Source organism: Pantherophis guttatus, chromosome 1, assembly GCF_059756535.1.
Source record: "Pantherophis guttatus breed Tessera chromosome 1, ASM5975653v1, whole genome shotgun sequence".
Lineage (NCBI taxonomy): Eukaryota > Metazoa > Chordata > Lepidosauria > Squamata > Colubridae > Pantherophis > Pantherophis guttatus.
Genome location: NC_142063.1, coordinates 23,695,772 through 23,700,647, shown reverse-complemented (window position 1 = coordinate 23,700,647; position 4,876 = coordinate 23,695,772). Strand labels below are relative to the sequence as shown.

At 42.1% G+C, this 4,876-nt stretch overlaps 1 long non-coding RNA gene across 1 annotated transcript; it reads right to left on the bottom strand.

The window, feature by feature from the left end:
• Positions 1 to 3,057: 3,057 nt before the first annotated feature.
• Positions 3,058 to 4,581, bottom strand: LOC117677518 (uncharacterized). Its single transcript, XR_004594801.3, has 2 exons — positions 4,443 to 4,581; positions 3,058 to 3,442 (listed from the first exon to the last, which is right to left on the bottom strand). It is a non-coding gene; the product is annotated as an uncharacterized LOC117677518 (long non-coding RNA).
• Between the last annotated feature and the right edge of the window lie 295 nt (positions 4,582 to 4,876).

Sequence of the window (4,876 nt, the reverse complement as noted above, 5' to 3'; positions counted from 1 at the left end):
CAGTGACTAAGATGCTGAGCTTGTTGATCAAAAGGTCGGCAGTCAAGCGATTTGAATCTCTAGTGCCTCATAACGAGGTGAGCTTCCGTTACTTGTCCCAGCTTCTGCCAACCTAGCAGTTCGAAAGCATGTAAAAAATGCAAATAGAAAAAATAGAGACCACCTTTGGTGGGAAGGTAACAGTGTTCTGTGCACCGTTGGCGTTTAGTCATGCCAGCCACATGACCACGGAAACATCTTTGGACAGCGCTGGCTCCTCAGCTTAGAAACGGAAATGAGCACTGCCCCCTAGAGTCGGGAACGAATAGCACATAGGTGCGAGAGGAACCTTTACCTTTACTTTATACCCTCAGGACTGACTGCTACTGACTCCATTCTGCTCCTCAAAACATAAGAAGCACCATGCATGAAGAAACAGGAAGTTCTTCCAAGCCAATGCTTGGGAAGCTATCAGTAGAACAAAAACACAATAGTGTCTTCACAACTGGCATTCAAAATGGCACACTACTTCTGACAGAGAAGTCGAATGGCACAATACCTTGCAGGCACGGAATGAGATGTCCCAGAATCACGGAACAAAGCAGCAAATGGTTTCTAGTCTTACAGACATTGACAATGGGGATATCTCCAGCCTTCATGCTTGCAAGATAGCATAAAATGCCAGATCCCATGTTCTGTGTTTCAGATATAGATATTGCCCCCCCAGTCATATTGTTCATAAAAGTCACCCATACTTAAACTTTATTTTAAAGCCGGAAAGAGAGTCTGTAGAGGGGCAAATTTTATACATTTATCCATTCTGTTCCTTTTTCCTTCCCCAGCACACATACCGCCTAAAGGGCTACTGTATATCCAACGGAGCAAATAATAGCAATTTGAGTTAAAGCAATGCCTGCCTCTAAGCCTAAACCAAAAGGAGCATGTAGGGAGTTAACAAAAGAACCTCTCAGACGCCAGTCCACCGAAATTCTTAAGAAGTTTCTTTTGCCTGTCAATTTATGTTTTATGGATTATCCGGTGATCATTCGGTACAGTTGTACACCCTGAATACATTAATTAAATTCCAGCCTGCTTCAAGGTGAACAAGCTATTCATCCACATAAAACAGTCTTACATCCTGGTAAATGTTGAAAAGCAAGTAATTGATGCTTCAAATCTTTGTGAGCTTTTTCTACCTGGCGTCAGCAAGTTGAGCTTCCAATTGGATTGCTTGCAATCAGCTCGAAATGTGACTTTTTCTCTTGTTCTTCTTGTTTCCTTCCTTGTTTTTTTTTTCTGTCTCTATCCCATTTTTTTGTCTTGCCTTGTTTTGTGTTTATCATCCCCCAAAATTAAAACGAATGAAGTTGCTGCTTGAACTCAGGCAAGATGCACTGATTTCTCCTTCTTTGATTGAGTTCTAAATCCTGGTGCCTTATTTTGTCTTCTCCTAAGCTTCCCTCCCAAGAAGAAAAGACCTTGCCCTCCCTAACATATTTACAAACAATTCATGTGGAAAGGAGGAGGAGGAGGAAGAGGACTAAAGCCACCTCATTTTGACTATTCACAAGATTTCAACTATGGGTAGTCCTCGACTTATTTATTTTTTTTTTTAATTTGATTTATATGCCGCCCTTCTCCGGAGACTCAGGGCGGCTTACAATGCGTTAAGCAATAGCCTTCATCCTTTTGTATATATTTTTATACGAAGTCAGCTTATTGCCCCCACAACTGGGTCCTCAATTTACCTACCTTAGAAAGGATGGAAGGCTGAGTCAACCTTGAGCCTTGGCGAGATTCGAACCTGCAGTAATTGCAGGCAGCTGGTCTTAATAACAGGGTGTTTTAAACCACTGTACTACCAAGACTTATGGCTGCAACTGGGATCAGAATTTCTCTTGCTAAGCAAAGTGACTGTTACGTGAATCACACCCGATTTTGCAACTTTTTTTTTTGCCATGGTTAAATGAAGCACTGCAATTGTTAAGTGAATCACATGGTTGTTAAGTGAATCTGGCTCTTCTCCCCTCCCCTCCCCCCCCATTGGTTTTGCTTGTCAGAAGTCATCTGGGAAGATGAGAAATGGTGATCACATCACTCTGGGATGCTGCAACCATTGTAAACACATACTGGTGTGGGAGCGCAAGAGCTGCAGTGGCACAGCGGTTAGAAGGCAGTACTGCAGGCTACTTCTGCTGATCACCAGCTGCCAGCAATTTGGCAGTTCAGGTCTCATTAGGTCAAGGTTGGCTCAGCCTTCCAGCCTTCCGAGGTTGGTAAAATGACGACCCCGATGGTTGGGGGCAATATGCTGGCTGTCAGGGTTCCAACGGATGCCCTAATTAATTCATGAGCCTCGAGCCAAGTTTCAAAAGAAATCCAGTTATTTATTAGGAGCAACATGTCAGCAAGTATCCAAATGGAGTCAGCTCTGCCCCACATAATGTATGGCCCCACTATGACCCTGTTTCCCCCCTCCTCCCTGGGTGTGTCATAAATCACATTCTCCAACGGAGCACTTTTGTGGGCTGTAGAAAACACACCTCTCCGGCTGGCTCTGGTAACCTGGGATACAATCTGGAGAAAGATATGCATGGAATGTGCTTTTGGTCGTGGCAGCCAAGCTGCTCCGTCAGTTCTCCCCGCTCCTGCCTATGGCAACTCAAGAGCAAGCCTGAAATGCTTTACGAGTTGACACTGACTCTGTAAACCGCTTAGAGAGGTCTATAAAGCACCGTATAAGTCTAAGTGCTATTCCTATTTTGATCATGTGACCATGGAATGAGTCAAAAGTGTGAGGACTGGTCGTAAGTCACTTTTTACAGGGCCATTGTGATTTTAAATGGTTGCTAAATGAGTGGTTGTAAGTTGAGGACAACCTGTATGCCTGATTTTTCATTTTCAGGGAATATTACAATTTGACTGGACTAGGATCTGCTTCTTCACTTTTCATGACTCCTCTGTGACAGAGCTCCAATATCCCTAAGCACATTTTCTTCTTGAATTCACAGCCTAGTAATTCATTAAAAGTGCTACTTTGAAGGTGAGATGAGGAGCAATGGGAAGCATTGACAAGAGACCAATCTTACACCTTTATTCCTGTCCCTAATAAGTATCACTAAAAGATCACAAATTGGTGATAGGCAACCTATTAAGGTATACATACACTTCCTTTCTCCTCATAGAGGAGAGGTAATAATAATCAAGGCATTGATCAGCTCTCTCCTGGTCTTGTTTCCTCTTATTTTTCCCCTCACATTAAAGTTGTCTTTGCACAGTGGATTAGTCACACACTGTAGCTACCAGGTTGCTAGCCAGTATGAGCCACATATTAGCTCCTGAAGAGCAATGCAGTTTCTGTGTTCAAAGCTCCCGATAGAATTCTTCTCCATCTATCTGTGTTTTGTATGTGGCTGAATCTCAAACTGGAACAAATTGATGTGGATATTTTGAAATAAGATTCCTGTAAAATGAATCAAAGCAGAATCTGATGAGGCATCACTACTAATCTGAGAACACTGATATTTTATTTGCTACCGAGATTTACATGCCTCTCTACTCCCAACAACTCCAAGTTACCATACAGTTTCAGCTTCAAATGAAGGCAGAGAGGCATATAGGCTGATGTTTTCAAAAAAATAAATCGCAACATCAGAATACATTTCTAAAAAATATGTTCAATATAAGGCAATGTTAGCACGAAACTATTGCCACCACTCCAACCTCTCTTCTCCAGGAAGGACCCACACAGATAATTCCTAAAATCATCTCTTTAAAAAACAAGTCTTAATGGCATTCTGAAATTCTATCATCATCATGGGAATTCTGTTCCAGAGAAAGAAGTTAGCCATAAAGAAGGTTTGCCTCTATAGTCTTGATGGCAACACTCCAAGAGGGTTGAGACCCAGAATAAGTCCTCTCTTTCTGATCTTAATGGATGGGGAGATGCTACTGGAAGTAGACAGTCTCTAAAATGGACATATGCTAAACCATGTAGGATTTAAAGATGGAAAACAGCAACTTGAATTGCATTCAGAAGCTCAGTAGTTCCAAAAGAATTGGTCCCTATGGTTGAAATGAGTCACACCCATATCTACTCAAGCCATTGCATTCTAAAGCAACTGTAACTTCTGAGTGGTCTTCACAGACTATAATTTAGAACCCATTACTATAGTTCAGCTGACGGGTGTCCAAGAATTTATCTTCAAATTCTTAACAGAATAATTTCTATCAGGCTCCAGGTGTGCGAAATTCAACTTTCAGAATTCTCACCCTTTTCAATGTCTGAAAAGTTAAGTAATACATAAGTTAGAAACCAACAAATTTGCTTGCTGGTGGGGGAACAATTTTGTCCCTGCATGAACTAGGGGCTCAAATATAGGGGTTTGGTCTATTTCACACATCCTTCTAAAGTTCCCACTGTACTCTCATTGGCAATCAGAGCTAACCCCACAATGTTTTACCTTTCCAGGGTTGTTCCTTCTGTTGAGGGGGGGGGCAGCCTGTCAAGCCTGAATTTGATTGGGGTGTGGGGTTGTTTGTATCCTTGGACATCCTAGCACGAATTCAGCTTGACATAGTTTGGAACTGGAGGGGGATGGGGTCTTCAGTCAAAACTTCATTCCTAACTGATGAGTCAGTCACATTCCATTGTCTGGCTGACCGGAGAAGAAGAAAGAGAGATGTTGCTGAGCAACCAGCTCCCATCCTGGTTGGACAATGCGATCAATGTTTTGGAAACTTGAGAAACTGAAAACTTATATTGAAGTGAAAAGCCTGGGAATGTTAGTACTGGCTCTTCATCAGTTAGTGCCAATATGATGTACCTAAATACTTTGAAAAACAGGAATGCCTCAGAGTTCAATTTACAATGGATGCATTACTTGGAACCTGACAA